Genomic DNA, 10,833 nt, shown 5'->3' with positions numbered 1-10,833 from the left:
AAGCCTCATCTTTCTCCCGCGGAGCGGCTGGTAGTTTCGGACCGCTGACCTTAAGGTTCGCAGCCCGATTCGTAACCACTACGCTACCAGAGCTCCTTCAGACATTGTATAATTTCCCTAAAATACAAGGTCAAGTCAAAAAGTATTGCTACTATGATCTTAGTTCACACATGCATAGGTTTATTCCAAATGATTTAAACCTGTCTCTGTGATTAGTGGATGGCTGCAGACAAGTTTTCTCACTATATGCTTGCCAGTCTCGTTAAGGTGCCTTCAGAAAAAGGTCCATACAAAACAATGGCTCTTGAGAGGATTTGTTGGGCCAGTTAAATTCAAGGAAAAAAGGTCATCTCAGAAGGTTTTTGTTGTTAGTTGCCTTTGAATAGGTTTTCTTTCACTCATAGCAACCCTATGCACAACAGAGCAAAACTCTACCTAGTCCTGCACCACCCTCAAAATTATTGTTATGTTTAAGCCTGTTGTTGCTACTGTATCACTCCATTTCTTTGGGGGTCTGTCTTTTTTTTTTTTTTTTGCTGACCCCCTACTTTACCAAGCACAATGCCCTTCTCTAGGAACTTATCCCTTCTGACAACATGCCCGAAGAATAAGTGATAATGTCTTGGAATCCTCTCTTCTTAGGAACATTCTGGCTGTACTTCTTCCAAAATAGATTTGTTTGTTCTTCTAGCATTCCACAGTGTTTTTAATATTCTTCTCCAACACTATAACTCAAATGCATCAATTCTACTGTCTTCCTTATTCACAATCCAACTTTCATATGCATATGAGGCTATAGAAAATAACATGGCTTGGGTTAGGCACACTTTAGTCCTCAAATTGATATCTTTGCTTTTGAAGACTTTAAAGAGGTCTTATGTAGCTGATTTGCCTAGTAATATGTCCTTTGATTTCTTTACTGGTACTTCTATGATGAAAGTAGATTACAGATGCAAGCGAAATGAAGTCTTTGACAACTTCAGTCTTTTCTCTGTTTATCATAATGTTATTTATTGGTCCAGTTGTGAGGATTTTCATTTTCTTTACATCAAGGTGCAATTCATACAGAAGGCTAGAGTCTTTGATTTTTGTCAGTAAATATTTCAAATCCTCTTCATTTCCTTCAAGGAAAGTTGTGTCATCTACATATCACTGGTTTTTAATGAATCTTCCTTCTATCCTGATGCCATGATCTTCTTCATATAATCCAGGTTCTCTAATTGTTTACTGAGCACACAAATTGAGATTGAAAGAATACAACCCTAATGTACATCTTATCTGATTTTAAACCATTCAGCAGCATCCTCTTGTTCTCTTCTAAGGACTGCCTCTTGGTCTATATACAGGTTTCTCAAGAGCACAATTAAATGTTTTGGAGTCCCATTCTTTGCAGTGCTATTCAAAGTTTGCTATTATCCACACAGCTGAATGCCTTTGCGTAGTCAGTAAAGCACAAAGAAACATCTTTTAGTCTCTGCTTTCAGGCAAAACCCATCGGATGTCAGCAATGATATCCCTCATTCCACATCACTTCTGAATCCAGCTTAAGTCTCTGGCAGCTCCCAGTCAATGTACTTCTACAACTGTTTTTAAACTATCTTCATCAGAATTTTGCTTACATGTGATATTAAGGATATAGTTAGATGATTTCTGCATTCTGTTCAGTCACCTTTCTTTGGAATGGGCACAAATATGGATATTTTCTAATCAGTTGGCCAGGTAGCTGTCTTCAAATTTTCTAGGCCTCCAGCATCATATCAGTTTGTTGCAACATTTCAGTTCATATTCTGTCAATTCCTTGAACCTTGTTTTTTTTCATCAATGCCTTCAGTGCAGGTTGAACTTCTTCCTTCAATACCATCTGTTCTTTTTTTGTTTTTTAAATGTTTTATTGTGAATAATGTGATACTTTACTTGGAGAACATTAGTTTTACATTCATCCTATTGTATATCATTTCATTGCCATGATTACAATCCCCTCCATGCATCAGCAACCAACCAAAGGGTATACACTACAAGCCTGCACCCCGGTCGTCAGCACACAGCCCCTCTCCCTCTCTGGGTCTAAAGTCCCCAGCTGCTCCATCTCTCCACGTCATCATCTCTGCCTCTATCTCAGGCATCACTGCTTCTCTGGGTAGGGTCCTGTGCTCCACTCTTCTCCCTTGATGGTCCCAGGGACCTCTGCTCCTAGACTGAAAAGTTAATCACTCCCCTCCTTGCTACACACGTCTATCTTTACATTTCCAACCCTTACAATCAGTCCTGATAACAGTTATTCACTATGTTTCACAAGAGACCTATCTGCATTTCATTTCATCAGCCCCACCTAGACAGATTGGATAACAGTGGTGATTCTACCTTCCTCCACACCCTCTGGATCTTGGTTCCCTCTTGAAAGCTTGTAAGCCAGTCACTTCTTGCCTTTGTAACTCCCCCATTTTGGGTAACCAATGTCCAAGTTGCCCATCCCTGTCCTCTCCATATGTGAAGGGGGTGGGAATGATTCTTGCTGTAAGGATTTGTTCCCTCTTTTGAGCTACTGCATCCATAGGTGTAGGTCAAGTTCATCAAATTGTATCAGATTACTCTTTTTTTTACCTCTTCTTTCTTTTTCTAGTTGAGCTCTGATCATCCAGTCATTGATGCCAGGTCAAGTGGGTATTATCTGCATTGCAAGTGTGGGTGTTCTTGTGCATATGCCCTCTCTTCTTATCAGCTGGACACTTCATTTTCACTCTAGTCCTCTGTGGCTATGTCACTGACTCTGGGCCAAAGTGTTCCCAGGTCTTGCCACACTGCTGGCTAACCAGGTCTCCACCCAGGTTAACAGAAGTCTACTGAATGTTGTAGGGCTTAGCTTGCAGCTTCATTGCTGTTTTTCCCTCACTTGCCCTTATCGGTGATTAACGTGGTCACCAATCAGAGCATGCAATACCATCTGTTCTTGAGCTTATGAAACTGACTACCTCTTGATATGGTTGAACATCAACCAATTTTTTTTTTTTTTTTTGCTACAGTGACTCTGTGTATTCCTTCCATCTTCTTCTGATGTTTCCTGTGTCATTTAATATTTTGCCCATTGTTGTTAAGTGCTGTCGAGTCAATCCCGACCCATAGCGACCCTGTGTAGAGTTTCCGAAGAGCAGCTGGTGAGCTTGAACCGCCAACTTTGCAGTTCAAACAGATTTGCACTCTGGTGCATTAACCCACGGTGCCACACCAAGATCCCTTTTCACATGGCACCCCGGCCCCTACCAACAAAGCCGTCCTTTATTAAATGGAGATCTTATTACATTCCATTCAGTGAAGGGAAGCTGAACATGCTGAAGGATGTGTCCAGGTTGTAGCCCCTGACCCTAGGCCCCAGTGGGCTGCCAGGGTGAGGTGGGGCCAACTACCCTCTGTGGACAACAGGCGTGGGTGTCCTGAGGCTTGTCTGCCTGTCCATGGGCAGAAAAGTACCCAGAGTCTCATGGAAGCATACGGTTGAGACTGGGGGAGGGCGGGAAGAGGGGTCCTGATTCATCTGAAGACCCTCCAAGGACAGTGTTCAACTATACATGGGTTGTAGTGGAGAGGGTATGGAGGTCTGCCAGCCCCACCCAGCACTGATGACTCCGTGGGCACTTGGAACAGCAGGGAACATTGGAAGAGAGCGTAGGCAAAGGTCAGGGCTGGTCTGGGGCACTCAGACCCTGGGGTGGGGGTGGGGGTGGGGGAAGGGGCACCTGGGAGCCTGGTAAGGGATGGCCACATGGAGACTGGTGGCCCAGGGCTTGGGGGCTGAGTTGCAGGAGACCCGCAAGATGTGGCCACAGCTCCCCTTCAGAGTTGGTGAGAGCAACAAGTCATGGGGAGCCTGGAGGGAGCCGGCTGCCCTAGGAGCCCCTCTGTGGGCTGAGACCCCCTGAACACGGTTCCCAGCTCCTCCATCTTCGGTGCTTTCTGAAGGTCTAGGGAGGGCTGTGGAACCCAATGAGGGCAAGAGAAGGGCAGTCTCCATCTTTCCTGGGACAGATGCTTGGTGCTGGCTCAGGACTACTCAGGGTCCCAGCCGTTAGTCCTTCCTGGGGCAGATGTTTGGCTTCTGGTCCTTATTTTCCTGTCTGTCCATCCTGGGGAAGCTGTCTGCTCCAGCTCAGAGGGCCCCCTCCAGGCTAGGCCACACCCTAGGCCTCCTGGGGAAAGAAGCCCAGCTTGGCCAGAGACATCTCCCTCCGTAGCCTCATGACCTCCCAGAACATCTGCTCTGCGTCCTGCCGCACCAAGCCTTGCTGGATGTATCTGATGTAGGTAAAGAAGTTGCACACTGTTGTGATCCTGTTCCAGGAGGATGGCGAAATGTAGAAGTGGCTCTCAGAGTCACCGAGTCGAATACGGTGGCGGCAGGCTCATACCAGCCTGCTCAGGGCACATGTGTTGGTGCTGCTACACTCCACCGTAGCCGCCACCTTGACCACAGGCAGAGTCTGCAAAGCCATGGGCTCTATGGTGAGTGTATTGTCCTCCACAGCAGCCCGCACCAGAGCCAAGCGCTCCTGCATGGTAAAGTCCAGGCAGGGGCCCACGTCCTCTTTTCAGGTCTTGACCAAGGTGGGCGATTCCCTCCAGGCCTGAAACTCGGCAAACAGGGTGATGTCCACCTCCTTGCACTCCCTGTCGGGAGTGAGAACGTGTCCTGCGACGGGATACATGGCTGGGCAGAGGGTGTTGCTGGTGCTTTTGTGGCGGAAGTGGCCCTTGCGGGTCCGGGCCTTAGTAACTGCAGATGGAGCTCAAGGTTAGGGGAGGCAGGGGTGGACTTGATGACATGGGTCTTCAAAGCTGTCACCTCCTCCTGCAGCATGTCAATCTGGCCCCGTGCTTCCTTCAGCTGTTTCTCTGAGGCTGCCTGCTCCATTTTGCTCATGTTGTTGTTGTTATGTGCCGTGGAGTCGGTTCCGACTCACAGCGACCCTGTACAGGGTTTCCGAGGCTGTAAATCTTTACGGGAGCAGAAAGCCTCATCCTTCTCCTGTGAAGCAGCTGGTAGTTTCGAACTGCCGATCTTGCGGTTCGAAGCCCAATTCGTAACCACTACGCTACCAGAGCTCCTTCATTTTGCCCATAGATTCCTTCAATATTGCAACCTGAGGCTTGAATATTTTCTTCAGTCTTTCAGTTTGAGAAATTCTAAGTGTTTTCTTTCCTTTTGTTTTTCTGACTCCATGTCTTTGCACATTTCATTATAATACTTCAGTTTGTCTTCTCAAGATGCCATTTGAAATTTTCTGTTCAACTTTTATTCTTCATCAAAAGCAATTTTCAGTATCTCATCTGACATCAATTTTGGCCTTTTCTTTAATTTCTGTCTCTTTTAAAAAACTTTTTATTGAGAATTGAGTGAAGGTTTACATAGCAGATAATCAATTTCACATTCAGCAAATCTTCTTGTTGTTAAATGCCTCAAGTCATTTCCAACTCATAGTGACACTGTATAGGATTTCCGAGGCTTTAAGTCTTCAGCTTCATCTTTTTCCTATGGAGTGACTTGTGGGATCAAACTGTCGGCCTTGTGGTTCACAGTCCTGTACTAATTACATAGAGCCAAATCATTACCTCTTTACAATGATTGCAATACCCTCCATGTACCATCAGTTAGCAGTAATTACCACTATTTATTTTAACTCTTGTTAAAGTTAACTCTTGCATTCCTCCTTGTGTCTCCAACTGCCTTCATCTTCCCTCTGCCAACCTCCCTCTTGTATATTTGCCTGCCACATCACCCATGTTAACGTGTGTGAATACCGTCTAGTCTATGAATAATTTTCCCTTTCCCCCCTGCCTGGTAGTATCAGAGAATGTTTCTTTTAATAAGAAAACCTTTCCTAAACTTTTTACAACAGTGGTCTCATCAATGTTTGTCCTTTTATGATTGACCAATTTCACTCAGCATAAAGTCTGCCAGGTTCATCCATGTTGTGAAATGTTTTGCAGATTTATTGTTGTTATTTTTCAGTGTTGCATGGTATTCCATTGTGTGTATGTACCAAAGTTTAACAACTCTTATGCTGATAGTAATTTCGGCAGTCTCCATCTTTCTGTAGGCAGCATATTAAAGAATTCTGCTTTCTTATCAATGCTGCTACTCTCTGTCTCTTGACTGATGCATTTAATCCACCTATATTTAGTGAATTATTGATAGGTATGAATTGATAGCTGTCATTTTGCTGTGTTATGTATGTGTGTCGGGGGAGTGCTGGTTTATTTGTTTCACATAATTGTTTGCACTGAGTTCATTTTGTTATGGGTTTTCTTTTCATTTTCATTTCTGTTGTGTTAATGTTTATTAGGTCTTTATGACTTTCCTCTTTTTTATCTTGATATGAAGGTGTATAAATTTTCTTTAAGCTACCCAATAATTTAATAATCTTTTTTTCCTCATTTAGAACATTCTGTCTTACTTTGAAGTCTATTCCTTGCCATTTGGAAGTTCTGTACCTACACGATTCCCTGTTTTTGCTTTGTAGTTGACTTTATTATAAATTGTTATCTCTGGCTCCCTATTTCCAGTCTTGTAGGTTTGTTTTACTTTAAATATTTCTATATCTGGATTGAGTAATGGGTAGTGTTGACATATATGTTAATTTCAGGTTGTTGTCTGCTGTTGCTGATTCTCACTCTAAAAAACACCCATTAGTAGTTTTTGTAGAGTTGGTCTAGTTATTATAACTCCCTCTAATTTCTGTTTATCTGAAAATATCCTAATTTATCTGTCATATTTGAGGCACAGCTTTGCTAGGTATATAATTCTTGGCTGGTTTTTTTTTTTTTTTTTTCCTTTCAGAGTTCTGTATATGTCGTCCCATTACCTTCTAGCCAGCATGGTTTATGCTGAGAAGTCAGAAATTAGTCTTATCGGTTCTTTTTTGTCAGTAATAGTGGGGTTTTTTTTCCTCAATTGTTCTTTCTTTGTGTTTGATTTTAGAACGTTTGATTATGATATGTCTTGGTAATTTTCTTTTGGGATCTATCTTGTATGGGGTTTGTTCAACTTCTTATATGCTTATCTTCTTTCATGATATTAGGGAAGTTTTCTTACAACAACTCTTTGACAATTTTCTTTCATGATGTTATGGAAGTTTTCTTACAACTCTTTGACAATTTTCTCTATGTTTTTTATTCTCTCTTCCTTTTCTGGAATTCCAGACACGTTTCATTGTGTCCCACATAACTCTTAGGCTGTCTTCAGATTTTTTCACTTTTTTTGATTTTTTTCTCTTGTTTTGATTGTTCTTTAGCATACTTTTATGGAGAACTTTATCTTCAAGCTCACTAATTCAGGCTTCCATTGCTTTGAATTTATACGTTTACCCTTTCAATATAGTGTTCATTTCTGAAATCTTAGTATTAATCTTCTGGATTTTGAATTACAGGTGCTATATTGTTTCAAAATTTGAATTTATTTTGTCTGTTTGTTTTGTAGTGCTTTCCTGAATTCTTCTAAAGTTTTTTTCTGTATTCTCTTTGCTTTCCTCAATATTTTTGTCAATCCTTTTAAGGTACGTAAATACCATTCTTTTGAATTCTTTTTAAGTTAGTTCCGTTATGTTTCCTTCCTCACAAACATTTTCTTGCTCTGCATCTTGGTCATTTGTTTGTGCCATTATTTATTTTTTGTGTGTGAACTAAAATTTTCTTGTGTCTTTGGGGCATTGTGGTGTTTTTGTATTTGTTTTTAGTTGATGATTGTATGTTGATGTGTTTTTAGACTCTTACCAGTTGTCTTCTGTGGGTGTAGTTAAAAAATGGAAGCACTTGTACTGTTCTCCATTCACCATTCATACATCTCAGTTTAGGGTAGGTTTGGTTGGTGTTAGCTGCTGTCTATGTTGATCAGGTGGTGTATGAGCTGGTATTGACTGTGGCAGGCTTATATGGACATGGTTGCTGTCTGTTTTCCTATCACCTGTGTGAATTTGCTCTGACAAGCCACCTTCTGTTGCAAAAGTTGCTCACAAAAGTTCAAGATGATTCTGTCCTGACTGGCCTGTCATTCACCTGTCTCCCTGTCTCACTATTGCTGCTTACCTTCTCTGGAACCATTAAATCAATCCACTTCTCTAGAATATTGATCTTTATATGTTCCATTTCATATGTGAGGACTTCCAGTTTCCTAAGATTCATACTTCATGCATTCTATGTAATGATGATTAATGGATGTTTGTAGCTGTTTTATCTCATTTTGTTTTTTTTTAAGTTCTTATTGGAAGAACATCGGCTTTACAGTCATCCTATTTTATTTCATTGCATTGCAATGATTACAATCCCCTCTATATATCATCATTCAGTAATATTTGCTTCAATTCCTTCTGTTTCTGGTTTTTTTGTTTTTTTGTTTGTTTGTTTGTTTGTTTGTTTTTGATGTACACAAAAATACTCAGGAATATGTAATCATTTAAACAACCAAATGGTACATTCTGCAAGCCTACCTCCTGGCCACAAGCACACAGCCTTTCTTTTTCCATGATTCTAGAGTCCTCAGCTGCTCTCTCTCTGCTTCCATCTCTGGTGTTGCTGCTTCTCTGGTTAGGGACCCACATTCCACTCATGCTCTTCTCCTTTGATAGTCCTGGGGTCCTATGTTCCTGAATGTAAGATTAACTGCTCCCCCCTTTTTGTTGCAAAAGTTCTACTTACTTTTATAGTTGTGACAATTGCAATTAGTCATGATAACAATTACTCACTATTGAATCATAAGAATCTTATCCCCATCCCCTTTCACCAGACCCATCTAGATAAGACGAAAAGTATTCAGTAGGGATTCTACCTCCCCTCCCCCCCGCCAGCCAAACTCTGAAATTAAGTTCCCCCTTGGAAACATGTAAGCCAGGTGCTTCATGCCTTTTTTTTTTTAACTAGTTAAACATTTTCATACAGTTTTTTTTTCCCTTGTTTTATTGTGAATTATATGATATTTTACATGGGAGAACTTTAGTTTTACACTCATTCCACTATACATCGTTTCATTGCCATGGTTCCAATCCCCTCCATGCATCATCAAAGCACCAAAGGATATACCCTATAAACCCGCCCCCTACACTCCTCCCCACCCCCCATTCTTCAGCACACAGTCCCTCTCCCTCTCTGGATCCAAAGTCCCCAGCCGCTTCATCACTCCACGTCATCGTCTCTGCCTCCATCTCGGGCCTCGCTGCTTCTCTGGGTAGGGTCCTGCTCTCAGCTCTTCTCCATTGATGGTCCTAGAGATCTCTGCTCCTAGACTGGAGAGTTAATCACTCCCTTCCTTGCTACAAAATGTCTGCCTTTACATTTCCAACCCTCACAATCAGTCCTGAAAACAATCATTCACTATTGTATCACAAGTGACCCTTCTGCATTTCATTTCATCAGCTCTGCCTAGACAGATTGGATAGTACTCACTGGAGATTCTGCCTTCCTCCATGCCCCCTAGCTCTAGGTTCCCTCTTGAAAGCTTGTAAGCCAGTCATTTCTTGCCTTTGTAGTCCACCCCTCCCCCCATTTGGGTATCCAATGTCCAAGTTGCCCATCTCTGTCTACTCTGTGTGTGGAGGGGGTGGGAATGTTTCTTGCTGTAAGTATTTGTTCCTTCTTTTGGGTTACTGCATCCATAGGTGTAGGTCAAGTTCATCAAATTGTATCAGATCACTCTTTTTTCTTCTTCTTCTTCTTCTTCTTCTTTCTTCTCCTGGTTGAGTTCTTATCATCCATTCATAGGGGCCAGGTCACGTGGGTACCATCTGCAAGTGTAGGTGTTCTTGTGCATATGCCCTCTCTTCCTATCAGCTGGTAGCTTCACTCTCCACTCTAGTCCTCTGTGGCCACACCGCAGACTCTGGGCCCAGGAGTCCCCAGGTCTCCCAACCCTGCTGGCCAACCAGGTCCCCATCTGCGTCTACAGAAGCCCACCGAACATTGTAGGGCTTAGCTTGCCGCTTCATTGCTGCTTTTACCCTACTTCCCCCTATCAGCAATGCGTGTGGTCACCAATCAGAGCGCGTATTTCCATTGAGTCTTAGTCTTGGAAGGGGGTTTGCATTAAGGGGACTTGACCACTTGTCTTGATGTTTCCTGGGCAAGCAATTTGTTTGTTCTTGTAGTAACAGTCCATCTGCCTCTATAGTTTTGTATTTTTCCTGTAGGTCTTTCTTTCAAGAAATATCTTCTGTTCTTCTAGCTGCTCCAGGTTGCTTTGCTCATCCTTTCAAGTGGGAATTTCCCATCTCTGGAGATCTGGGTGTGGTTCAGGCTTCTACCTATAGTCTTATGTATTGCAGAGGCTCCGCAGGAAGCCTCATTCCCTGGGCACTTTGTAGCCACATTTTAGGTATTCCAATCAGTTATAGGCAGAAGACGGACTTACAAGCTTTCTATGGCGATGGCGATGTTTCTGACTATTCCTTTCTCTCCCCCTCCGGTGTCTATTTTATATTATAATGCAAGGAAAACCAAGATTCAAAAGACTGTCAAGCATCTTAACAATATCCCCACCTTCTCCCCATTCCAACCATGAGGCAATCTCTGTATCCCAGAGTCCTGTTTCCCTCTCCCTACTTGTAAATTGTGCCCCCCAGCACCCAAACTTTCCTGTGTCTAATCCCTACCCTGTGCTCCACCCTCCCCTCCATCCCCTCACCCACCACCAACTTCCCAGCAATCAACAAAAAAATTCTCCCTACCCCCCTTTAGTATGATTTCTTTTTTTTAGTCTTTTACAGTAGTGGTCCTATGCAGTATTTCTCTTTTTGTGACTGACTAATTTCACTCAGCATAATGTCCTCAAGGTTCATCCATGTTATGCGGTGGCTT

General features: G+C 42.6%; 1 protein-coding gene and 1 pseudogene across 1 annotated transcript in view; one reads left to right on the top strand and one right to left on the bottom strand.

Moving 5' to 3' along the window:
- The window catches only part of SLC9A9 (solute carrier family 9, subfamily A (NHE9, cation proton antiporter 9), member 9), a 1,149,796-nt gene that overhangs the window by 758,858 nt on the left and 380,105 nt on the right, over positions 1-10,833 (top strand). The window lies entirely within an intron of this gene.
- LOC102830007 lies at positions 4,173-4,903 on the bottom strand (annotated as a pseudogene).

This window comes from Chrysochloris asiatica, unplaced genomic scaffold (assembly GCF_000296735.1).
Source record: "Chrysochloris asiatica unplaced genomic scaffold, ChrAsi1.0 scaffold00136, whole genome shotgun sequence".
Classification (NCBI taxonomy): Eukaryota; Metazoa; Chordata; class Mammalia; order Afrosoricida; family Chrysochloridae; genus Chrysochloris; species Chrysochloris asiatica.
Note: the sequence above shows the minus strand (reverse complement) of the source record. Positions and strands in the feature narration are given on the sequence as shown.